The sequence below is a fragment of the Erinaceus europaeus genome, chromosome 1, assembly GCF_950295315.1.
Source record: "Erinaceus europaeus chromosome 1, mEriEur2.1, whole genome shotgun sequence".
NCBI lineage: Eukaryota > Metazoa > Chordata > Mammalia > Eulipotyphla > Erinaceidae > Erinaceus > Erinaceus europaeus.
Window position 1 is genome coordinate 49,971,241 of NC_080162.1, and position 26,924 is coordinate 49,998,164.

Sequence of the window (26,924 nt, forward strand, 5' to 3'; positions counted from 1 at the left end):
TGTATTCAACTTTTGGGTCTACCACTAAGAACTGTGATGTTAGGTCAGTTACATAACTTCTCTGTGACTCAGTCTACATATCTGTTCTATGGGTATAAAAATAACAGGTGCCTTTTCAGATCGTGACTATTGCCTACAAGGAGAGGGTCAATTACCCCTTGACAACTCAGCTGGGAACCTACTCTTGGATTCTCTTCTTGGCCCAAGCGGACCAAACGCTCACCCTCTAGCCTCTGCTAAGCAGTGGGGACAGTGGAAACCGCGGTAGACAGCACCACCTTGAGTTGGTTTTTCCCCCCCTTCGAGGGAAGTCGCTTACTCCTTTCTTTCCAACTCCCGGGCCATTTCTGGGCAAAGGCTGCTATTTTCAGTTAAGCTCAAGCGAATGTGTGGAGCGGCTTCCAGGGCGCGTGGGCAGGTCCCGAGCGCGGGCAGCCCACCCTTCCCGCCGCCCAGGGCCGCGTCTCCCACCAGTGCACGGCGGTAGTTAGAGCCTAGAGCTGGGCTTCCAGCAAAGGCGGCGGTAGGTGTTTGCAGACCGGGGCGAGCTCTTGTGAAAGCAGATAAAAGAAAACATTTATTAGCGTGTCACTGTGCGGGGAGCGCTCGGCCAGAGCTGTCGCACGCCCCGTGGAACACTCGGCTCTTTCAAGCTCAGAGGGTGGAGAAAAAGAAAGCGGAAAGAGGCAGGCAGGGACTCTTCGTTTCTAGCCAAGTGGACCTGATCGATGGCCTCCTGAATGCATTGCGAGATGTGATTAACTGGCGATGCCCCCCTCGCCTGTGAGGGTGTAAAGACACACACTCTCTCTGTCTCTCTGTCTCTCTCACACACACATGGCTCGGGCTCGCGTCCCTCTCTCACCCTAGTTCCTGGGTGAATCCCACCGAGGTTGCAACTCTGCGTGGCGGGCGGCGGGCGTGCTGGGTGAGCGCGGCGGTGTCCCGCGAGGGTGCGCGCCGGCGCCGGGAGCGCGGCCAGCCGGGTACCGAGGCACCAAGAGCCCGTGAGCAGCCCGGACTCCACGCCCTGCCGCCGCCCGGTCAGGGGCCCGGACTTCGGTGCCCAGGCTGTGCGCTGGGGGGGGGCAGCAGGGTCGCACCAGCTGGGCTACGCGTCGCCCCCAACCAAAGGTAAAGCGGGTGGGGGGTGGGTGTCGCGGGGAGGGCGCCGCAGGGGACGCCCCGGCCGGGCCCTGGCGCTCCCTCCACCCGCACTGAGGTCGGCGGCCGGCAGGCAGGAGGGGGCGAGCGCGCGGTACCGAGGGGCCGGCTCGCTGTCGGAGCGGCCCGGGCGGGGCGCAGACCCGGACTTTGGCGAGGGCTACGCGCCGGGGCGGGAGCCGGGGGGCGGAGAGGCGGGGAGGAGGCGGAGGGCGGGAGGAGGAGCGGCTGCGGCGGCACTCGCGGGGGATGCAGCAGCGGCGACGGCGGAGGCGGTGGCGGCAGCAGCAGCAGCAGCAGCGGAGGCGCGGACTCCCCTGCGCCCCGGCCGGGCTGCGGCAGAGGCGGCTGCGCCCAGCGCCGGGTGAGGCCGCCGGAGCCGCGCGCTCTGGTGAGTGGGCTCGGGAGCCCGGTGGGCGGGGCGGGGGATCGCGCAGCCGAAGCCGGCCCCGGGGAGAACCGGGGCTCAAGAGCCTCCCAGGTGAGCGCCAGCCGGTCCGGACCGCCCTGCTCTGGCCCCGGAGCTAAAGCTGTGCTCGGAGGTGCGACCCGAATGCCCGGGGTAGGGAGGCCCCAGCGCCTGCGGGCCGCAGGGGGTGGTGACCCTTTTGACCCTCCAGGGAGGTTGGTGAGCGGAGGAGAACGCGCCACGCGGAGCCCCCAAGGCCGGGGTGGGGGGACGCGCCTGGGCCCGCCGGCCGCAAGGGGATGGCTTCATTGACCCCTCAGAGTTTAGATCCAGTGGACCGGCTGGAAGCCAGACCACGTGGGTCTTGCCCGGACACGACACGGGGAAGCGGTGGACGTGATCTTGAGTGCCTTGCGGATACTGAAAAGGCAAACTTCTTCGCAGGCCAGGCCAGAGCCAGCCCCATCACCCCGCAGAGAGCTTCAGGCTTCTCCCTTTGCATCTTAGGTTTCTGGAGTCCTACAGAGAAACTGCCGTGGTTTCTAAGAGTGCACTTTATTTCTAGTCTTCTTTATAGTAGTTCATTCATTCTACAAGCACTTGTGGAGCACTCTTGGTCAGGCAAATCGTTATGTTCCAGAGGAGCCCACTGGACAGAATCAGGGTCCTGTGCCCTGAGTCCTGCTGGGTTCATTCTGAAAGCCCCTTGGGAAGGAGATGGGTCTGAGGGTGGGTAAGTGTCAGGACACATCTGCAAATCTCAGCTTTGCTTGTGGACCTGTCTGCATGTTCCTTCCTGCCCAGAGACTAGGTGCCACTGTTCCTGCACACAGTAGGACAAACCTCCCTTTGAGCCATCTTCTTCCTGAAGGTTCTGCTGCATCCCCTGCCCCCTTTCTTAAATATTTATTTTTCCTTTTTGTTGCCCTTGTTGTTTAACATTGTTGTGGTTATTATTGTTGTCGTTGTTGGATAGGACAGAGAGAAATGGAGAGAGGAGGGGAAGACAGAGAGGGGGAGAGAAAGATAGACACCTGCAGACCTGCTTCACCGCCTGTGAAGCGACTCCCCTGCAGGTGGGGAGCCGGGGGCTCGAACCGGGATCCTTATGCTGGTCCTTGCGCTTCGCGCTACGTGCGCTTAACCCGCTGCGCCACCGCCCGACTCCTGCCCCCTTTCTTGTTGGACTGTCCCACAGCTTGTTTTAATCACTTTTGGAGTTAAAGTCAATATTTAATTAACCAAGTAATTACATTCAGCTTACGTTTGAATCTGGGTATTTGCACATCTGTGCATGTCGGGCACCCACCCTCCCCCCTCCATCTGTCCCCTGCTTCTCTCCTACAGAGCTGCTGGCCCTGCCTGTGGGGGGGGGGGGGTAGGGGGGTAGGGGGCTGACTGCTCTCCAGCAGGTTCTCTGGCTCCAGAGAAGCAGGCAGGATGGGCCTTTCCTGGAGGACTCCAGTCTCTCCTCAGAGCAGGATTGTTACTCTCACCTCCCAGCTCTCAGTGGAGGGGGTTTCTGTTCCCATCACAGGGCCACCAGAGGGGTTTGGGTAAAGTGAAGCCATTCTTGGCATCTAGGAAACAGGAGGGGACAGACTGACACCCACTCACCTCGTGAGAGAGCTTCTCCAAGCACTGGTTGTCCTGAATTCTGGAGGAGAGGATGCTTCCCAGACCGGCTGTCTGGGGGTGTTATTTAGTGTTCTAAGGAGCAGTTCTGAAAGGCAGTGGTGGTGAACTTGGAGGAAGGCAGGCTGGACATTTTCACATGATCTCCCTTGGGCCAAGTTTATGTATATCAGTGATTGATGTTGGCATAGCTGCCACTTGGGTTTAGGTTTTGTATGTATTTATGGGACTTTTTATTTGAATTTGTGGCTCCTTCTAATAACATGTTACATTTTCAAACTTAATGATGAGTTGATTATAAAAAGCCTGGACTTGGAGATATGGACTGCTCCATCTCTCTCTCTCTCTCTCTCTCTCTGTGTATGTGTGTGTGTGTAGACACTTGTGCATACACGCAGACATATGTAATCAGTCTCCTGCCCAACAGCTCCATTCCACTGTCATCTAAGGACCTCACTGATGTGTCTGTAGACACACTGGTTCTTGACATCCCTCTCTTGATGTGGAGCTCACATTTCCCTCTTCCTTTCATTGGACCTGGTGAATGTATCTCTTTAGACCTGCCTCAAGGGGGAAAATTCTGGTTTCTTAAATAAGCCAGACAGGCAATTTCACCCAACTCTTATCACATCTGTTCTCAGATTTCAATCCCTTACAGAGGCCAAGAAAGAGCCTCTATCCCACAGAACAACATCAGCATTTCTGACTAGTTCGCAGTTAATAGGAAGTTTTATCTTAAGTTGTTGAGTCACATTTGCATCATGTTTTATGGGCCAAGCACTTTTCTGTGCCCTCTGCATAACTCAAATCCATACAAACAAAAAAAAAATCTCTGATAGATCCTGTAGCTGTCTTTATGCTAAAGCTGAGGAAACTGAAGCACAGAGAAGATCCTGACTTGCCCGCTGCTGGTGACTGTCAGAGCAGAGCAGGGGTCCAGGAGGCCCCTGGGGCTTCAGTCTCCTCCCTCCATGACCTTGACCTTTTCCCAAATGTAGAAAACGTGTACATGCAGTGGAAGAAAACCTTTGGAGAATGCAGCTTTGAAAAGCAGGAACTTCTCAGTAATCCCACTTCTCTCCTCAAATCCCTGCTGTTGGGCAGACCTCTCTAGTTTGTATTGTGCTTGGGGTGGGAGGATGGAGGGTGGGGCTAGTCTGGAGGGTAATCGGCAGCATTTGGGACATTTCCTTCTTCTCACAAGCATGTACACCATCTAGCCAAGAGGCAAAAGGAAACAGCAACCAAGCATGAAAGAAAAGCCACGAAAGCTGAGGTGAGGGTTTGCACCCACTGAAAGTACAGTGACCAGAGGGTTAAAACTCTCTTCTAAGCGATGCCCTCTTGTGGTTCATTTTGGGGTGGCATTGGCCTGTCCCTGCAGAGGTAGGCCCAGGAGCCTTAGCAGAGGGGTCTGCTTTCAGGTCTGGGTCCAGGCTGTGGACAGGGAGGATGGGGCCTCTGGTGCTTACCTGCAGCCAGGAGAAGCAGCTCCTCCTTGTGACCAGCCCTGGCAGGGAATCTGCATTCCCCCTCATCCGGATTCAAGGCGCAACCTAATTGGAAGATCATTAAGATCATTATAATTAATTGGCATCCTGATAAATGGTGTGATTGCCTAATTGGGGTGGTTGCTAGGGAACTAGGCCTCACTTGGAGCCAAAAGGGGAAGAGGCATTGGACTGGCCACAGTTGGGTGTTAGGGTTACAGGCCCAGCAGCTATAGGAGAGGAAGCAAAAGCAGCTTCCATGGGCATCTGCTGGTATTTACTGAGCAGCTGCTGTGTGCCAGTCGCAAATGGAGTATCAGTTAGTGGGTATTTTCTTAGAAGGACTGGGAAGTAATCAGGATCCTTTTTCTTGTAAGCATCAGAAAGAGGAAAAAATCCTGAAACAGCATAAAGAGGAAAGCAGGGGACTTACTGACTTTTATACTCCAAAACAGCCAAAGTAACTCTAGCTGCAGGCACTGTTGGGGTCAGTCAGGCTTGGATTTTACTTTGAGAATTTGTTCCTCTTCATCTCTACTCTTCCTTCCACAGGACTGGTTTCTCTCTGCAGCTCCAAGGAGTGGGCAGGTTCTGGCACCCAGGTTAGGAGGGCTAGACTATCTGGCTGCTGGCCTAGCTTTGCCATTTGGGGGACATCACTGAACCTTTCTGGGCGTTTCTTCTCTCTCATCTGGCATTGTTGCTGCTGTGGTTATTATAGCACCTGCCTCTGATTTGTGGTAAAGAAAGAGATGAGATCATCAATGTCAAGTGCTTAGTACAGTGTCTGCCACAGGTAAGCCCTTGGTAAACATGGGCTGTTGTCATAATTGAGGTCTCTGCTGGAGAGCTGTCCCTTTGTCCTCTGGTTTGAACCCAACAGGAAGAAACAAACCTCTTCTTCACTGCTGTCCACCCAAGCCCTATGCCTCCCTCTGATTAGATTGTTTCATGTCTCATTCTCACTCCAAACCTATCACTGGCCAAGCAGACAAGTCTCTGACTGTGGGCTTAGGCCAGGCTCCCAAGCCCCATCGTGGAACTAGATACCCCCAAAGCCTTGGAGAGGACAGGTGGCAGTACCCAGTGAAAGATAAATATGGTGGCTGGGAAGGCCAATAGACAGTAACTGCCGAGAGAGGGGCTTTCGTGTGAGAGGTGCTGGGCAGATGGGCCTGTCTGGGTTTAGGCCCATGGAAACAGTTGCTAAGTGATCAGCTTCCACTCTCCTTCCACCAAGGTCACCAGGCTTTGGAGGCCTAACTTTTCTGCCTTAGTACCTAAAATATGCAGCCTGACCCTGAATCTGTGCTCTCTAGTGGCCAGTATTTGTTCAAAGTTCCACCATGAGAATAGTGGAGATATTTGTTTTCAGGCCCTACTGAATCAAACTCCCAGAGGAAGCTCTGGGTACTGGGTAGTGATGAGCCAGGTGTGTGCTTTGTTTGCATGGAGGTCTGGGGAAGAGGACCCTGGAGTGTGCGTATCTTACTTCCTGCCCAAAGCTATGGCTGCTGCAAGTCAAGGGAGAGGCTCTGAGATTGGGGCTATGGAGCTGTTCAGGAAGCTGCTGTACAGATCAAGAGGGCATGCCTGTTAGAAGTCAGTGCACATATGTTCATGGAGCAGCCACTGTGTGCCAAATGTGTTAGATGTGAGCAGGACTAGAACCTCCTCTCATGGAACCTATATATAATCTCTACAGTTGGGAGCAAAATGGTAACGGGAAATGACTGCATCATAGGGACAACTTTTGACCAGTGGTCAGAGGAAGGCATTGCTGAGGATGTGAGTTTTGTGTTGCAGCTACTTTTTGAAAATGAGTTGAGGGGCTGAATGGTGGTGCACCTCATTGAGTACACACATTGTAGTGCGCAAAGACATGGGTTCAAGGCCCTGGTCCCCACCTTCATGTGGAAAACTTCATGAGCACTACTACTTCATGAGTAGTGCTGCAGATGTCTCTATTTCCCTTTCTGTATCTCCTCTTTCCCTTTTAATTTCTGTTTTTCTGCAATAAAAGAAAATAAATAAAAATTATGTAAATACATATAAAGAAAATGAGTCGATCTGGGGGAAGAGCTGTACAGAGAGAGGGCAACAGCCTGTGCAAAGGACTGGAGGTGGAGAGTGACCTGAGACATCTGTTGAAAACACAAAATAGAAATCCAGTGGGGTGGAGTGGAGTGAGTAAGCAGGGGAGGATGGGAGATGAGGTCAGCAGTGAGAAATATGGGCCATGGTGAAAATTTTAAATCCCACTTCAAGTGAGAAGGGAAAACCATTGGAGGCTTTTACATCTAAAAATGTTTGAGAAAGAGATCAGAACTGTGCTCTGCCATGATTTTATGTTGTGCTAGGGGTCAAAGCCAGGTCTTCGTGCATGCAAGGCAAGTTCTCCATTGCTCAGCCACCTCACCAGCACACAGTTTGCATTTTCAGATGTATCAGCAGCTATGTGATGGTGATGCTATACAGATGGAGGCTGCTGGAAGCCCGAGTGGAAGCTAATGTTTGGTGGTGGTGGTGGTGGTGGTGGTGGTGGTGGTGGTGGTGGTGGTGGTACCAATGTGGAGATGAAGTGAAGCAGGTAGATTGGAGATGTATTGTGGAGACAGTGCCAACAGGACTTTCAAGATTGATTTGATATTAAGAATGAATGAATGAATGAATGAATGAATGAATGAATGAATGAATGGTTCCCAAGCCAAGGAAACTTTTTACCCTCCCCCAGTCCTCAGGACATGCTGAGCAGTGTCTGAATGCTTTTGGTTGTCACAGTGTTCACAGAAGAGGGAAGCTCCAGGTATCTAGTGGGTGGAGGCCAGGGGTGCTACTGAGCATCCTACAATGAACAGGGTGGTCACACAACCAAAGGGGAACCGGCTCCAGACACAGCCATGCTGCTGAGGAATTAGGGACCACTGGGTGTCTGCTGATTCCTAAAAGGGGAAGCTGGGAGACGAGGCAAGGGTAGATTGAGATGGTCCTCAACACACATGTCTGAAGGCTCACTGGGTGCTGAAGGTAGACAAGCCTGGAGCTGATAGGGCTGCTGACCCAAATTTGGGAGTCATCAGCCCAGTGATGTTATTTTAAGTCCGGGGACTGGACATGATCATCTAGTGAGATTGCATTTTGTTCACTATTGTGGTCCCCCTCCATCCCAGCCCTCCCCATCCCTGTCGAGCATCTATTTGATGAGTATTTTTAGCACATCCCATATCCTCAACATTTTCTGACACTCCTAAGAAGTTTCTGAAGGCTGAGGCTGAGCCTCCTCTTGTCTGTCTCCTTGTTGCTTAGCCCTATTGCAGACAGGACTGAATATCTATCCCTCTGTAACAGACACCCTTTGGGAAATAGCATAAGGTCATACAGAAGCTTGGGCTTCTTGGGCAGTGGACACCTCCTTGGTAGAACAGCTGATGGCATAGCCTTCTGAGCTGCTTCTCAGCCCAGGCCTAGACTTCATGGAATTCTCTTTAACATGAGACCGCCACTGTTTTGAATTCTCCACGGTCTCCTAATACTATTCCAAAACACATGTGGCCCAGTGGCCCTGGCTGCTGATATGTCACTTCATCCTGTAAAAGGCTTAGCCCATTGCTTTGCACACCTGGTCCCTACTGGAAACTTAGATACATTATGTCCTAAGATCAGAGTTGTTAGAAGCAGGTCTTGTGTGTTTGAGTTAATGGTCAGGAGCATCCCCAGGGATCATGAGTGCTAACCAAGATATGTTTGGCCAGGTGGAAGCCACATGTGTTGGAGGAAAAATGTTGCCAACAGCATTTCTTATTGGCTCACAGTCAGGGCTCCAGGGCTGACTTAACCCACCTCAGTGACCATAGAGGGTTTTTTTTTTTTTTGCCTCCAGGGTTATTGCTGGGGCTCAGTGCCTGCACATGAATCCTGGAGGCCATTTTTTCCCTTTTGTTGCCCTTGTTGTGGTTATTATTGTTGTTGCTGATGTCGTTCGTTGTTGGATAGGACAGAGAGAAATTGAGAGAGGAGGGGAAGATAGAGGGGGGAGAGAAAGACAGACACCTGCAGTCCGCTTCACCACCTGTGAAGCGACTCCCCTGCAGGTGGGGAGGCGGGGGCTTGAACCAGGATCTTTACGCCGGTCCTTGTGCTTTGTGCCACGTGCACTTAACCTGCTGTGCTACCGCCCAACCCCCAGAGGTTTTTTTGAAAAGACATTGGGGAGGGGGGAACAGCCCACAGAAGTCTGGAGATGTGCATGCTCTGGTGAAACTTGGATCATCCTAAAACTGCATTTCTGTCAGGCTTCTAAACACAGGCCACTTATTTCAGACATTTCAGAGAACAGGAATGCCAGCTAGGACTCCCTGACTTGAAGTCCTCATCATATGAGTGTGAATCAAGAGGTAACCACTGCAAATAGTAGAATTCTTGGCTGAGCTTGTAGAACATTGAATTCTACATAACAAGAGCTCAAAGCAGGACTGTCCAGAAGTCAACTATGGCAGTATCAAAAAGGACCCCAAATCTTCCTCAGCATACCTTTGACTTTGTTGCTCATGGTCTCAGGATGGTTGCTGCAGCTCTACACATTGTGTACCTGTAGATAGTGGGGATAGAAAAGGGTGCTTTGCTCTTCTCACATCTAATCAGAGAGCAAAATCCTTCCAAGAAAACCTCCACCTCAGCAGGCTTTACTTTCTGCCTTATTGGCCCAGGGTTGGATTCTATACTCATCTTTATACCAAATACTGGCAAAGAAAAATTGGCTTTCCATGTTAGACTCAGATCACTGGTTCCCAAAATTAGTACATCAAATACTCACTTCTGCTAGCAAATATTTTGCCACATTTACCTCAGATCAATCCAGAGATCACATAATCTGTTTACACATACGTTTTCATCAGTAAAATGTCCTGCCTATAGTTTAAAAGAAAACTAAAAGGATTAAACATGTGTGTTGTGTTGTGTAAATGCTTAGACACAACTGCATTAGGAGGCACAGTAAGAAGTCAGATGCTTACCTGATAATAGAACCAAGGAAATCTGACAGCACCATGCAGTAGGAGACAGAGATTTGGGTAACTCAGACCCCACAATTGATATACCCATAAACAGTGCAATTTTCCAAAATAATGACCAGCTTACCAACATTTTTTCCAGTGAAACAAACTATAATTTTCTCTTTGTTTATCTAGCACTCCCAGATCCAGAAAATCCAGTATAGAGTAGAATCATTCAAAGCATCTTCTTTGTTCCTTTGTGGAATGTGGAATGGAGTTCACTCCCAAGGTGGGTGACTGCAAAAGTTTTTTTTTTTTAATAGAACAGAGAGAAATGGAGAGAGGAGGGGAAGACAGAGATGGGGAGAGAAAGAAATACACCTGCAGACCTGCTTTACCGCCTATGTAGCGACTCCCCTGCAGGTGGGGAGCTGGGGGCTTGAACCGGGATCCTTACGCCGGTCCTTGCACTTCGTGCCATGTGCACTTAATCCACTGCACTACCACCCAACTCCCTGACTGCAGAAGTTTCTCACCTACATTATTGTCTGGTGCAATGTTCAGAAGTCATACAGGAAATAGAGTGTCAGGTCTCTGGCGGGGTGATCTCCAGGGGAAAGGTAACGGGCTGGTTCTTTCTCGCTCACAACAGGGGTGACACCAAGTAAAAGACACTGGGGAGTTCTTCAGCGTGCTCAGAACTCATTTATTAGCAAGGTGGACATGAGTTAAATAGAAAACCAAAGGGAATTATTATTGAAATATGTCAGAAATTACAGGTTTCTTAAAGGTCGGCTTGCCCCCATGGTAGGGGACTGGTATGACAGGAATTGATAAGATACAAGACAGTTATTCTCCATGACACAAGCAACTTAATTATCCAAAGGTATTTGAGAGAAGCATAGGGGTTAAACCAGAAGGATGAGACAGAGAGAAGATGGATATCAAAAAGCCATATAGTTTGGAATTTCTCTTGTCTGGGGTCTGAGGTGTGTGATGAAGTGTGTGATAAGGTGTGTTCTTCTGTGATCAGAAGGTGACTTTGAATAAGTGAATCTGCGGCCATGTGGCCTGCAGTTAATGGAGGGAAGTATTGGGGTTTCTGTGGGCCTGAGAGTTGAGAAGGAAAGAACTAAGTCTGAGTTTCCCCCCTTTTGCTCACCTCGGTTGAGAGAGACTTACCAAGAGGTTATCTTCTCAGACCTCCATCCAAGGACGGGGGTGGTTCTCCCTAAGCTCTATCAGGCTTACACATAGTCCCAACAATAGAGCACTCTTCACAGTGTGAGGGTATTGCAAATCATCAAACATCCCCGCACCCCACTCTGCAGAAGCATCCCTAGTCCTTAGGACAAGCAAAACTCAAAAATTCCTTTCTGAGAGCTGCAGGTTTAGACAGATGTTTGTTGGTTGGGCATGAGAGTGCCCTCCTCCTAAACTAATTTGGGATTCTGTAGACCAATAATAAGCCAGTTTGTGCCTAAGTTATCGTCAAGTCCTTTCTGCTCATTGCCCTGCTTCTTGCCCTACTCCTAAAATGTCCTAGTCTAATCTATTAAACAAACCCTTGTGGTCAGTGTGGACCAGCCTCTCCAATGAGTGGGGTTATGGTTATGAGTTCCTGGAGCAACCTAGGGGTCCGTGGCTTTTACCCAGACAAAAGATGAAGAGCACATAAAAGTCTGGGATTAAGTGTTATCTTTGCAAGTCAGTGTTTCAGTAGTAAAGATTATGGACTCAGAAACCAGACATTCTAGTTTACATTTCAGCTTAATCACTCAGTAGCTGGGAGGAGCTAGGCAAATCACATAATCTCTCTGATTCTCAGATTCCATGTCTGTAAAACAGGACTCATTATAGTAGCGTCCTCCTAGAATTATGGAGAGATACTAGAACATGGGAATTGCTTTCAAAAGACAGGAATCATTATTGTTGCCACTGTAGTTATTGTTGCTCCTACTTATTGATCCTTTTTAGTTTTCTTTTCCCTGAGATGTAATTGGCATATAGCTTTGTATTAGTTTTAGCTATCCAGCATAATAATATATACACTTATTGGGGCCAGGTGGTGGCAGAAATGATTGAGCAAACATATTACAGTGTGCAAAGACCTGGGTTTGAGCCCCTGGTCCCCACCTGCAGTGGGAAAGCTTTGCAAGTGGTGAAGCAGGGCTTCAGTTATCTCTCGGTCTCTCGCCCTCTATATCACCCCCTCCCTCTTGATTTCTGGCTGTCTCTATCCAATAAATAAAGATAATAAAGTATGTATATACACACATATATACACACACACATAGACACACACATACACACACACTTATTGTGCAATGGTCACAATACATTTAGTTACTAGCCATCACTTCAGATAAGGTGGGGTTTCTTTTCTTGATGATGAGAAATTTTAAGGCCAATTCTCTTCATAACTTTCTAGTATAATCTAGTACAATATTGTTAACCTAGTTACTGAGTTGTGCTGCACCTTTTAAGCCCTAACCAGTCTATTCTATATAGGAATTGGGATGTTTTGATTCCACACAAAAGTAATTCAGACAGTATCTGTCTTTCTTTGACTTCTCTTAGTATAATGCCCTCAAGACCTATTCATGTAATTGCAAATTGCAAGATTTGTTTTTTATGTATGACTGAGTATAGTCCATTGTTTGTGCCTATATACACACATACATCTATATTCACTTGATAAACCCTTAAATCGTTCATCTGTCTTAGCTGTTGTGACTAACACTGCACCAAACTTCAACCAAGGGATGGGGGAATACAGATATTTTCTCAAGATAGTGACTTTCTTTCTTTTCCTTGCGGTAAATGTCCATAAGTGGAGTTGTTCAATGGTATGGAAGTTCTTATTTTGATTTTTTTTTACAGGATGTTGCTTCCCACAGAGGCTGTACCATGTACCAGGTCTTTATAGCTTTCAGAGTGTTTTTGATTGTTTGTTTTGTTTTTGCAAGACAGATCAGATTCCATTGTTTTGTTTTCAATGTGGTGTTGAGGGTGGCCCCCCTGGGTCTCGTGCTTGCAAGGCCTATACTCTACCACTGATGCCCCCCCCCCCCCCCCCGCCATACACACACCAGACCTGCAAGTTCTTTTGCACCTTTCCATCCTGCTCTGCGCTTCCAGCCACTCTACTCACAGAAGGACTGTTGGTCTCCCTGCTGCAGATGAGGAGTGTTCAGCTCAGAAATAAGTGGAACTGAGATGATTCTCAGCTACCTGAGCTGAGAAGCTACACCATGTCCCACTCCCCACACTGTCCCACCAACTTTGTCTGTAAGGCTTCAGTGAGACTGGCTCAGGAAGCCCCAAAGTGGGGCTTGTCACCCTGTCCATAAGGAGGTGCTTGTGAGTAGAGCAGGAGTTCCTAACAGAACCTTCAGAGGAGCTCTTAAAAATCCTGGTGCCCAGGCTAAACCAAGATCAATGAAGTCAGTGCCCTGAGATGGGGGCCAGGCCTCAGAGTATTTTAAAGCTCCCAAGAGACTTCAATGTCTTGCTGAAGTTGAAGAAGGTTCTGAATGGGGCACCTTCTGCTGAACCTTTCTGCAGCATCCCAAGATGACTCAGTGGAGTAGCATCTCCCCTAATCAGCCCCTCTCTCCGTGGGCCTTTTGCCCATGTACTAAAGTCCTGGCAGCTTGTAGATGCTTTGCCGAAAGTGCTGGCCTCTGCCCCCTCTCACACTAGCCTCCTCTTTGTTCCTTGGCTGAATCAAAGCTTGCTTCACCCACAGGGCCCCTTCTGTTCCACCAGGTCTCAGCTGAAGGATTCCCCAGATACCAGAACCTGTGAGTGTTCAAGCCCCTTAGATAAAATGCATGTACTGAGCACATTCTCTCATTTGCTTTAAATCAGTCTTGACTGTTGTTGTGGCCAGGTGTCGGGCTGCACCGCGGAGAAGAGAGAGAGAGGAGGTCTGGAACAAGTGGGGTACACAAATCTTTATTATAGGATGGGGGGTGGCTCAGGCCACGTGGAGTCAGCCAACAATGGCTGTCCCCACTACCTCACCACTCAGAGAGAGAGAGCGTGACCCGAAGGAGCCCAGAAAGAGAGAGAGAGAGAGGGAGCCGAGGGCCCGGGGGGGGGGGGGGCGGGTGAGGGGGCTTTTATTGGGCGACAACCACGGGTGACGTGTGGGGGCAGGATTGGTTGAAGGGGGCACTCCTAGGATAATGCGGGGCGTGGTAAAACCTGGGGGCAGAGACTGCATCAGAATAATTCCTCAGCATCACTTGACTACCTATAAAATTTAATACAATGTGAATGCTTTAGATGTAATTGTTGCGCTGTATTGTTCAGAGGATAATGGATGACAAGAGGGAAAAGCCCATGTGTTCAGTACAGACACAGCCGTTGTTGACCTAATTCTGTATGTATTTTCAGTCTGAGCTTGGTTGGATCCACTGATGCTTAGCCCACTGATAGGCCACCTGCAGACACAGAGGGCAGCCTGTACGTACTTGCTTCTTTATCCTTTGTTCTTCCTCCTCTCATTAGAAAAGTCCTGTGGCTGCCTTTTCTATATTGCTCACCACTGTAGCCCAGTCCCTAGAGCAAGAGCTGGCACTTGGAGTACCCCAGAACTCTTTAGTAGATAAAGGAATCAAGGAAGGAACCTTGCTGATCTTCCACTGGATTATCATCTAGTGTTTTGGAGAGCCTTGCTTGAAAATGACTCCTCAAGGCAAGGAGTCAAAACCTGTTGTCATTTTCAGAAAACAAAGGTAGATGGAGAGGATTTCTTTAACACTCACTAGTTCCTCTTACATCCTGACACCTAGCCTAGTGTTAACCTCCCTAGCAGAGGAGGGTCATCACGCCCACCAAGCTCCAGGAAGGACATCAGACCCTGAAGAAGGGCTAGTGGGATGCATGCTCCACTTCTGGCTAGTCTCAGACCTGCTACAATGTGAAAAAGCAGTATGTGGGGTCAGTAGCATGAGGACTCTAGTACGGAAGATTCTGCATGTGTCTTCAGAAAAACAAGTAGCCATTCCCCCTCACGTTTCTTTGTAAAAGGAGTTATCACAGTGCAGGGGACCTGCCTCTCTGTGGCCTTTCCCAACTCATACCCCTAAAAGTTTATCTTCACTAGCTCTTTGTACATGCTAGGCAGGATGGGTGCTTGCTCAGATAGACATCTGCTAACTCTGTGAATCAGGGTGTCTTAGTGCATTCAGGTGGCTTTGGAGATTGGAAAGTTCCAACAAACTCAGTGACAGATGAAAACTTGCTTCCTGGTTCCTGGATGTGTCTTCACTTGACAGAAGAGATAAGTGGTATCTCCTGTACAAGGACACTAATCCCATTCATGAGGGTTCCATCCTCATGTCTTCTCAAAGATCCTGCTTCTAAGTATTATTCCATTGGGGATTGCCACCTTTTCTTGGCCAAATCAGGTCCTGATGCAAGCCTAGATTTATTGGATAAAAACCACATGACGGTATGAATACCTGACAGCTGGCTCCTGGGGCCTATCAGAGTACAGTTCATTGAGATCACAAACAGCAGAGACCAACTCTTACTACCACGAGCAGAAATAGAATTCACTGGGTGAGGGGGTTCTTGCATACTTGGGGGATTACCAGAAAGGCTAGGATGCAGACTTAGGAGAAGACAGGACAGAACTTGGGAAATTCTGGGGTCCCTGGAGCAGGAGTTGCTGGCAGCCTCCTAGAGTAGGGATTCCAATGGGACAAAAGCACTCCTGCCTTTTCTTCTGCCCTTGAAACCCTCTGCTTGTCATAATAATCAGACTGGCCCATCTTAGTAACACAGTCACTCCTTAGTCACATAGCAGGGAGAGGGTATACATTTTGTCCAGAGAAAGAGTCTTCAGAAGGAAATTAGAAGGCTGATGTTAAAAGAAGGGGACCAATGTTGGATAGACAAAAATGTTAGAAACCTCTATACAGACCCTGGGTAAGTGACTGTGTTCCAGAGGGAGAATTTCACATGTTTAAAAATTTATTATTTATTTATATTGGATAGAGACAGAAAAATCAAGAGGGAAATGGGAGGTAGAGAGGGAGAGAGAAGGGGAAACACCTACAGCACTGCTTCACCACTTGTGGAACATCCCCCCTGAAAGTGGGGACCAGGAGCTTGAACCTGGGTCCTTGTGCATGGTAATGTGTACAGTTAATCTGGCCCCCCTGGCAGTTCACATTTTAAAATGCATGAGTGAGTAGAAGGCAGGAGTTAGTTCAGCAGGTAGAATACAGGACTTAGGTGCATGAAGCCCAGGGTTTGATCCCTGACACTGCTTATGCCAGAATGGAGTGGTGGTCTGGTGTCTTTCTCTATGTTGTAAGATAAATGCATCTTTTTTTTTATGAGTTAATGGACAAATGAGTAGAAAACAGATGAATGAAGGCTTTTAAAGCCTAGTATAAGCAGAAAACCCAAAATCTACATGGCCACTCTTCCAGCTCAGAGACCTCATAGTATAGGCACTGCTGAGGATTCTGCGAATTCTCTTTATGGGGCAAAGCCAGCTCCCAGAGTCTCTAGTTTCTCAGCAACTTCACTCCAACAGAGGATATGAGCTATGAGTGCCTCCTGGAAGGGAGAGTGGGCAGTAATGAGGGAACTACGTGCACAGTGGGTGTGCCCTATCTCTCCAGACCCGGCTCCACCACACATGCTCCTGTTCTCCCAGCTGCAGCGCACAGGTGCACACAGCACACCTGGTGACACCCTGCAGTGAATCCTGGCAGTGGCATCACGATAGCCTGTCATAGGAACGGATCTGAGTGCAAAGAGCACCTCTGACCCACAGACTGCCTCCCACTTTGACGGTCTATTTCCAGAAGCTAATTAGATTGCAGGGCATACCAGAGTTGGAAATGGACCTGTCATTCGCAATTCTCTTGACTTGCATCTCTAAATTTAGCGGGTTATTTGGTAAAAGTTGATTTAGACTTCCTCCTCCGCCTATGAGCACAGGCTTCTCAGATTGTGAGCGTCAGGCTGTTTCCAAGGTGAGCTAATGAGAAGCTCTCCTGCTAATAGCAGGGACAAGAAGGGTGGGGACTGGCTGTGGACGAGGTGGGAAGGGGAGAAATAATTGGATTCCTAATACTGGGCAGCCAGAATGGCCTTTCATCTCTTTTATTTCTCCTTGAAGGAAATTCCAATCTCTGGAAACATAAATATGTGCTCTGTGGGGATAAACAGTGCTGGGAAAATGTGGGACTCAATGGGGAGTGGGGAGGTGACTGGAATTGTCAGGCTGGCCGGAGCTGTCGAGAACCAGCCCACAATTAGGCATGAATAATGACTCTGTTCAGGTCCAACTTTATTGCTTTTGGCCAAAGGCCTTTTGCAGAAATAACTTTGTAACTTGCTGCCCCAGATGCCTTTGTCCACAGCTAAGACTAAAGAACAAAGAACAGAGGTGGGAATTTCTGTATCGATTCCTGTCTCTCCTAAATAGCCAGTAAAGACAGCAGGTGCAGCCTACCTGTAAGGTGTGGGCTAGAGGAAGGTGATAGCCAACCCCACTTGAAGGTGCCACACCCACTCTCTGCCCCAGCTGCTCTGGTCTTCATCCTGTGCTCATTCCCACCACGGGCCACTGCACTCGCCGTACCCTTTGCATCCCAAGCTTTTCACACAGGACAGATTTCTTGTCTACCTTCAGGTTTTAGTTCAGATGCTACTTCCTCCCAGAGGTGGCCTCTGATTTACTCTCTACCCTGTTACCCTAGTGACTCCCTTCAAAGCTCCTAAAACAGTCTGAAGTTCATTTCCACTTGCTAATTATAAATCTCCCACCAGAAGGTCAGCTCCATGAGGACAGAGGCCTGGCAAGATCAGGTGGCTTTGAAGGGTGGCAAAGCAAACTAGACTTTGTTTGACCTTCCAGGTGTTTAAAATGTATTAACCTTCCACCTTGGAAACAGCGGCTCCTATGTAGTCTCAGCCTGGCTTCCCTGTGATTCTAAATCCAGGACATGTCATTTACTCCCTTCCCTGGCTCGGCAGACATTTGAGCTTGTGTCCCTGCAATAGGCTGTTTTTCTCTAGAAGTCAACAAACAGCATCCAGACTCCATGTGGGCTCAAGCCGTGGACAAATCACTGAGCTTCTGCCCATCAGGTCTGTTGGCTGCATCAAAGTGGGGTTTGCAATGGGTGGGCCTCAACCTTCCCCATACTAGAGGTACATTGAAACCCAGTGTGATCTCTCTGGAGACTGTTGAGCTTCAAGCAGGGGTTCCACTGCCCTGTCCTCAGTGGCCTGTAAGGGGCCTTCCACTCTTGTTAGGGGAAGCTCAGCACTCTCGGCATGCAGGAATGAACCCTCAGTGTTATGACCTTTGTTTCTTAGTGTTGCTGTCTGTTCACAGCTGGGATTCTTTTTTTTTTTTTTTCTGTCAGGGTCGATGAGACTCAGTGCCAGCACTAGGAATCAATCCACTGCTCTCAGTGGCCATTTTTTCCCTTCTAATTTTTATTAGATAGGACAGAGAAAAGTGGACCCCTGCAGGTGGGGAGCAGGCCTCAAACCCCAGTCCTCACACTTGGTTGTATGTGTGCTAAACCAGGTTTGCCACCGACCTGCCCCCCACAGCAGGGATTTTTTTACCTGGGATGTTACCTTCAGGGTATATCTGGCATTGCCTGGAGATTTCTTTAGTTTTCCCAGTTAAGGGACCCATGCTACTCACATCTAGCAGGTAGAAGCCACGGCTGCTGCTGAACATCCCAGAAAGCACAGGGTAGCACACACCACAAAGGATGACCAACGGCAAATGTGCCTGGTGGCCAGGTGGAAAGCCCCTGGCTTAAGGCATGGGAAGGGAGAACCTTCCATTCTAAATCAGTCTGCTGAAATAAAGGAGTGGAAAGAAGGCCAACACACAGAAATTCACTGGTGGCAGCAGAGCTTCTCAGTTGTATAGAGTGGAGGTCAGTCATGGCACCCCCTTAGGAAATGGAATGAGGGGAGTCGGGCTGTAGCGCAGCGGGTTAAACGCAGGTGGCGCAAAGCACAAGGACCGGCATAAGGATCCCGGTTCGAACCCCGGCTCCCCACCTGCAGGGGAGTCGCTTCACAAGTGGTGAAGCAGGTCTGCAGGTGTCTATCTTTCTCTCCTCCTCTCTGTCTTCCCCTCCTTTCTCCATTTCTCTCTGTCCTATCCAACAATGACAACAACAATAATAACTACAACAATAAAACAACAAGGGCAACAAAAGGGAATAAATAAATAAAATAAATAAATTTTTTAAAAAAAGGAAATGGAATGAATCCTTTGTTTCACCTCAAGAGCCTGTGGCCCAGAAGCTTTCATCTCATCAGAAACATCCTGAGAGCTACTTCTCTGGCTCCAGCAGCTGATCTGGTCCAGACAGAGTTGTACCTGTCCCAAGCGACACTCCGGCAGTTTGGGGGCTGTTCTCAGCCCTCCTGCCCAGGCTGCAGGCATTAACACTTCTCCAGACCTGACCCTGAAGCCCCAGCCTAGCACCCACTAGCTAGCTAGCCACCTGATAAGAACAGCTCCCACATACACAGACACGTTCCCCAGGGATGCCAGCTTCCACTTCACGTGGACAGTAGCCCTGAGCTCACAAGGTCAAAGGTCAGAGCCTATGTGGTGTCATTTCTCACAGAAGGGAAAGACTGATGAGAAGTTTGGGCCAGTTCCCCTAGTCAGAGCCTGCACTTCTGTCTAGGTTGTGGGGCTTATTGAGTAGCTTTCTTTCTACTTAAAAAACAAGGAAGGGAGAGGTTTAAGGGAAATGAAATTTGGAAGTCAAGTATGTTTTCAACGCAGATATAGCCGGGAAGCCTTGTTCTCTGGGACAAAAAGAAAAGAGAGTGTTGTAGCTTTCACACAAAGACAGGTCCTCATCTGCCTCCACTGTCCCCTTTGGAGCCCTCTGGACAGGATCCCATTGATTCCACACGTCACAGGAGAAGGAAGAGCAGGGTCAACCCAGGGCTTCCTGAGGCTGAGGGGATCTTTGAAATGGGTGTGGGTGTCAACTGCAAAAGTCTGGCAGATACAGATGTGGTCAGACTAAATCTGACATATCAAGTTTCATTTCCTAAAAGAGGCGTGCAGGGGGAGAAAGGGAAGCTCACACCACTCCCCTGTTGAAGTGCCCAGGCCTCTGTGAATTTGGCAGGACCAGCTGTGCTTTCCATATAACCACAAGGCACCCTGCATGATCTTTGTGGCGTAACCTTGACATAGGGGCCGGAAGAGTCCCTGTCCCCCTCCTTGAATCTAGCCAGACTTGCATAGGGCTCCTAATGTATAAAACATAGTGAGAGCAACAACAGCAGTGTCTAAGGCTCCATGAGACAGGGTAGTTCTACCTGAATGACCACAACACTCTCTGAGATCCTTAAGCCCCACCTAAGAAAGCAGACCCTCTGCATTTATATACATCCTCTGCTCTGTATCCCAGGTGTCAGCCTGGGACAACCACTGGGAAGAAGACACACTCTCTAGGAAGATCTAAACTTGTTCCACACTATGTCTCCTGGCCCCCATCCTTTTCCCATGTGGTAAAGGGGGACCTGGGTACATGACAGTACTCATTCCAAGATCATGAATCACAGCTTGGCTGTGAGTAGTAATTATCTGTTGGAAAATTGTAGGAAGGGGTAATACAGATCAACATGTTTTGAGGTTAGATCCAGCCCCCCTCAGTCAGCTGCCCTCTAGCCAAACACCCCAGGTACATTTCTACCCCAGGACCATTTGCATTTGCTTTCCCCTACTGTACCCCTGGTTATCCACAGGCCTCTTTCACCTCTGTCATGGGTATTCTGAAATTTCTTATTAAGACATACTCTTGGGGCCAGGCGGTGGTAGCCCTGGTTCAGTGCACAAATTGCAGTATGCAAGGACCCAGGTTCGAGCCCCTTGTCCCCAGATGCAGGGGGGGAAGCTCTGCAAGTGGTGTCTCTCTCCCTCTCTTTCTTGCCCTTCCATCTCAATCTGTGGCTGTCTCTATCCATTAAATAAATAAAAATAATCAAAAAGTAAATAAAAAAAGACACAGTCTTGGGATGGGGAGATAATTTTGTGTGTTGGAACACAGGATTTACATGCTTGACACCCTGCCTGTCCCAGCACTGCTGTAGGCCGGAGCTGAGCAGTGCACTAACCTCTCTTCTCCTCCTCCACTCTCTCATAAAAAGGCATGCATCTTTCTTAAAATTCTGCAGCCTCCCTGCATTTCCAACTTGCCTTTCCTGCCTCAGATCTTTGGAACTCATCACCTCATTGGCCTGTTATTCATGTTGGCATCTGACCCATGAGCAGTGTTCGTGTCTGGGTCCCCAGCACTTAGGATCAGACCTGGTGCCTGGTATGTGCTCAGTTGCTTTTGCCAACTGATTAGCAGCACCAGGCTGTGTCTGAGCTGGGAGTTCCCAGCTCCAGCTGAAGCTTCCAGTGGGAAAGACCTGAGTGGAAGACTATAGCAGGGAGCAAAGAGATAGTTCACTGCAAAGGGTGCCTGCATTGCCATCCATGTGACCCAGGTTCAAGTCCTGGCACTTGGAAGGTGCTGTGGCAACAGAACCATGACTTTGGTGCTATAATATCTCTTGCTTCTCTGTCTCTCTCTGCCTTTCTATCTGAATGAAAACATAATGCAGTGAATCATGCATGTCTGGGGTTCTGGTTCCACCAAACAAACAAACAACAACAACAAAAAAAAAGAGTATGAAATGAGGACAAATCTGGATGGAGACTGGGGACTGGGGGCTTGGGGCAGCTCCCTGCTACCTATCATATTTCGCCCACCCCCAGCTTCAAAGCCAAGCCCAGAGAACAGTCTGCCTCTCTTAGCAGGTGGGGTAACTCAGGTCCAGAATTCAGGGCTTTCATGCCCCCATTATCTTCCATATCTCTGTGCCACGTTTATCGTATCAGCTAGCAAACAAGTATGAGGAAAGCTTGCTTAAGAGAGTTGGGCACAGACCCAGGCTCTTGGTGAGCTGGCTATTGTCATCAGGTCTCCGCACCCAGAGGCACAGCTTGTCTAGGAAGCCACCTGAGTCAACACTTAGCCCCCTGCTCGGTCTACCATGTGGGCTTGTTTGACTACAAGTGACAAAGAAAGCAACTCGGAGTGACCTGGGGGTGGGAGGGAGAGGAAAGAAATATGATTTGATTGATAACCCCAAAGAGTCAAAGTATGAGAAAGCTGACCCTGCAAGAAATAAAGCAGTTCAAACTAGTAGAAGGACATTGATGCCTGAGACAAAGAATGCAAAGGCAAGCCTCCATCAGGTTTAATTGGATCTAGGTGCCACGTGTTGTCAGTAGGGAAGGAGACACCTGGGACCACAACAAGGAAGGACAAGAATGACATCTGGAACACACCAAATCACTGGTAAGTGCAAACACTTGTGGACAGAGAGGAGCCTAAGAAGAGATTTAGCAGCTGGTAACAGTCCAGCAGTTTACCAGTTGAGGCATCAACTCCAGTCTGTTTTACCAGCAAAAAGACTGATGAAGGGAGGAGAGGACTCACTAACACTCACCAAATGCAACTGTGAGTCTCCATTGCTACTGCCCTCAGAGGCTGGAGCAGCAGGGGGGAGGCCCAGTGCTGACATCTGGGAAAAGAGAACTGACCAGGAACCTCAGGAGAAGAACTACATCTCAGTGGCCTGGCAGTGGGGCTGTATAGTGGGAGCCTTTCCACATTGTTCTCCTGATGATAACATGGTGAATAGTTGCCTCAGAACCTATAGACTATAAATGGGACTTGTTTAGACACTCATAAGGTCCAGCAGTGTGACCCGGCTTGGCAGAGGGGCTGGGTAGGGTCTGGAGATTTGGATCCTTGGGGTGTGAGAGTCTCTTTGCATAACCACTGTGCTATCTCTCCCCTACCCTGCTTTATCTCTTGGTCTGGAGTGAGTGATTAAGCTAAGAATCCTACTTATAGTTTAAAAGCCCTCAGGCTCCCATAGCATACAGGGAAGAAAAAGAACAAGAAGCTTTTAACAGCCTCTGTGCTCCAACTCAGGGATTGAAATAATATTGAAACAACTGTTAATTTCCACAACTGTGAACTCTTTAAGTACCTTACTTAGACACAAGTCAATCCAGGCAAGAGTGATCAGTAATTTGAAAAGTACTGAGAGAGGGACCTCATAACATACTATATAGAATGGTTGAACCAACAAGAAAAAATATTAGAGAAATGAACCAGAACAAGAGTCCAGCTAAAAGCACCCCAAAGGTTGAACTACAAAATAGTGAGGTCAACATCCAAACACTCGTTGAGGAAATAGTCACAGGAGTGAGTAAAGAGTTTGAATTGTCATCAGAAATGCAAAAACAACAAATGAGACCCTGGAAGAAAACACTAATTATCTCAAGTATATTAGAGAGCTGAAAGTGGAAATAGCTGAGCTAAGAACACAACTAGTTGAACAAACTAAAACAGTATCAGAACACAGTAACAAAATAGATGAACTCCAGAAAACAGTAGAGGGGAGAGAGAATAGAATAAATGAGCCTGAAGACAGAATTAGCAAGATCGAGGATGAATTAGAGACAACTAAAAAGAAGTAAGAGAGCTCAAAAAGAGATTAAGAGATACTGAAAACAACAAAAGAGACCTATGGGATGACTTCAAAAGAAATAATATACGCATTATTGGCTTACCAGAGGAAGAAAGAGGGGGAAAAAAGCATTCTTCAGGACATAATAGCTGAGAACGTCTCTAGTCTAGACAACATAAAAGACATAAAAGTTCAAGAAGCCTAGAGGGTCTCAAACAGAATTCACCCAGACTTAAAGACACCAAGACACATCATATTTAGAATGGAAAGGAATAAGGATAAAGAAAGGATCCTGAAGGCTGCAAGAGAAAAACAAAGAGTTACCTACAGAGGAAAACCCATAAGATTAGAAGCAGATTTCTCCACACAAACACTATAGGCCAGAAGAAAATGGCAAGATATCTATCAAGTGCTCAATGAGAACAGCTTTCAACTAAGACTACTGTATCCTGCTTGACTGTCCTTCAGACTAGATGGAGGCATAAAAACCTCCTCAGACAAGCAACAGTTGAAAGAATCGACTATCACCAAGCTAAAAGAAGTTCTGAAAGGTCTCTTATGTAAAACAGTCAGACCACTATGAATATGTCACATATCAGAACACTCTAAAAATCTACAATAATGTCATTAAAATATCTTCAATCTTTGATATCAATAAATGTCAGTGGCCTGAATTCACCTACTAAAAGGCACAGAGTATGAAGATTGATCAGAACCCAACAATATGCTGAGTTAGGAAACCCACCTAACTCAACAAGACAAACACAGACTTAAAGTGAAAGGATATAAAACTATTACACAGTGTGGTCGGGAGGTGGCGCAGTGGCTAAGGAACTAGACTCTCAAGCATATGGTCCTGAGTTCAGTTCCCGAAAGCACATGTACCACCAGAGAGATGTCTGGCTCTTTCTATTTCTCCTCCTATCTTTCTCATTAATAAAATAAATAAAATATTATGAAAAAAATAAAACTATTATACAAGCCAACAGCCCACAAAAAAGGGCAGGAATAGCTATTCTCATATCTGACAGGATAGACATTAAAATTAATAAAATTATAAAAGGGAAGAACATTACTTAATGCTCAGAGGATCAGTCAGTCATGAGGACTTGAACAATTATTAACATCTATGCACCCAATAAGAAGCCATCTACCTACATCAAATATCTACCAAAAGAGCAACAGCAATATAGTAAAAGCAACACAATAATAGTAGGTGGCTTCAATACCCCACTCTCTCAACTTGACAGATCATCTAGGCAGAAAATCAATAAAGAAATGAGGGAGCTAAATGAGGAGATAGATATACTAAAACTATTGGACATTTTCAGAATCATTCACCCCAAGAAACTGGAATACACATTCTACGCAATCCACATGGGTCATTCTCAGGGATAGACCATATGTTAGGCCACAGTGACAGCATCAGCAAATTCAAGAGCATTAAAATCATCCCAAGCATCTTCTTAGACCACAGCAAAATTAAACTAACACATAACAATAAATAAAAGATTAGTAATAGTCCCAAAATGTGGAAGCTCAACAGTAAACTCCTTAACAGCTACTGGGTCAAAGAGCAAATAAAGGAAGAAATCACAATGTTTCAAGAGTTCAATGAAAATGAAGACACAAGCTATCAAAATATTTGGGACACAGCTAAGGAAGTACTGAGAGGGAAGTTCATAGCCATACAAGCACACATTAGGAAACAAGAAAAAGCACAAATAAACAACTTGATTGCACAACTTAAGGACCTAGAAGAAGAAGAACAAAAGAACCCTAAAGCAACCAGAAGGACAGAAATCACTAAAGTTAGGGCAGAAGTAAATAACATTGAAAATAAAACCATACAAAAGTTCAACAAAAGTAAATGTTGGTTCTTCAAAAGAGTGAACAAAATTGACAAACCTTTAGCCAGACTCACAAAACAAAAAAGGGAGAAGACCCAAATAAATCGGATCATAAATGAAAGAGGAGATATCACAACAGACACTGCAGAAATTCAACATATCATGCGAGGCTTCTATGAACAACTATATGCCACCAAGCTACAGAAACTGGAAGAAATGGATGATTTCCTAGATATCTAAGAACTTCCAAAATTAAATAAAGAGGAACTAAATAAAATGAACAGGCCCATCACAGCCAATGAAATTAAAACTGTTATCAAAAACCTTCCCAAGAATAAAAGTCCTGGACCAGATGGTTTCACGAATGAATTCTACAAAACCTTCAAGGAAGAGTTAGTACCTCTACTTTTAAAAGTCTTACAGAAGATTGAAGACACTGGAATACATCCTTCCAGCTTCTATGAAGCCAGCATCATTTTGATACCAAAAGCAGACAGGGACACAACCAAAAAAAGAAAAATATACACCAATATCTCTGATGAACATAGATGCTAATATTGAACAAAATTCTAGCCAACCGGATACAGCAGTATATTAAAAAGATTGTTCATTATGACCAAGTGGGGTTTATTCCAGGGATGCAAGGTTGGTTTAATATATGTAAATCAATCAACATGATCCACCACATCAACAAAATGATATGGTCATATCAATAGATGCAGAGAAAGCCTTTGACAAAATACAACATCCCTTTATGATCAAAACACTACAAAAAATGGGAATAGGTGGAAAATTCCTGAAGATAGTGGAGTCTATATATAGCAAACCTACAGCCAACATCATACTCAATGGTGAAAAACTAGAAGCATTTCCCCTCAAATCAGGTACTAGACAGGCTTCCCACTCTCACCATTACTATTGAACATAGTGTTGGAAGTTCTTGCCATAGCAATCAGGCAGGAGCAAGGAAATAAAGGGATACAGGGAAGAGAAAAAGTCAAACTCTCCCTATTTGCAGCGACATAATAGTATACATAGAAAAACCTAAAGAATCCAGCAAGAAGCTTTTGGAAATCATCAGGTAATAGGTAAAGTGTCTGGCTACAAAATTAACATTCAAAAATCATAGGCATTCCTCTATGCAAACAGTAAGTTAGAAGACGATGAAATCTAGAAATCAATTCCTTTCACTATAGCAACAAAAACAATAAATATTTAGGAATAAACCTAACCAAAGAAGTGAAAGACTTGCATACTGAAAATTGTGAGTCATTACTCAAGGAAATTGAAAAAGACACAAAGAAGTAGAAAGATATTCCATGTTAATGGGTTGGAAGAATTAACATCATTAAAATGACTATACTACCCGGAGCTATATACAGATTTTATGCTATCCCCATCAAGATCCCAAACACATTTTTTAGGAGAATAGAACAAATGCTACAAATGTTTATCTGGAACCAGAAAAGACCTCAAATTGCCAAAACAATCTTGAGAAGAAAGAACAGAATTGTAGGCATCACACTCTCAGACCTTAAATTGTATTACAGGGCCATTGTCATCTAAAGTTCTTGGTACTGGAACATGAATAGACACACTGACCAGTGGAATAGAATTGAGAGCCCAGAAGTAAGCCCCCACACCTATGGACATCTTATCTTCAGCAAAGGTGCCTAGAATATTAAACCAGCAAAGGGGAGTCTCTTCAACAAATGATGTTGGAAAAAATGGGTTGAAACCTGCAAAAGAATGAAACTGAACCGCTAAATTTCACCAAATACAAAAGTAAATTCCAAGTGGATCAAGGACTTGGATG

General features: G+C 47.1%; 1 protein-coding gene across 6 annotated transcripts in view; it reads left to right on the forward strand.

Annotated features, from left to right (window-relative positions):
* Window positions 1-388: 388 nt before the first annotated feature.
* The window catches only part of SULF2 (sulfatase 2), a 129,508-nt gene continuing 102,972 nt past the window's right edge, over window positions 389-26,924 (forward strand). For 2 of the 6 annotated variants that reach the window (XM_060185849.1, XM_060185879.1), the window contains exon 1: window positions 1,370-1,555. The gene's annotated coding sequence lies outside the window, so the exon portion shown is untranslated. Of the gene's footprint in view, window positions 524-998; window positions 1,135-1,369; window positions 1,556-9,910; window positions 9,979-22,011; window positions 22,076-26,924 lie in introns of those variants that run through there. The other 4 variants (XM_060185867.1, XM_060185852.1, XM_060185874.1 and 1 more) reach the window with 4 other exon arrangements.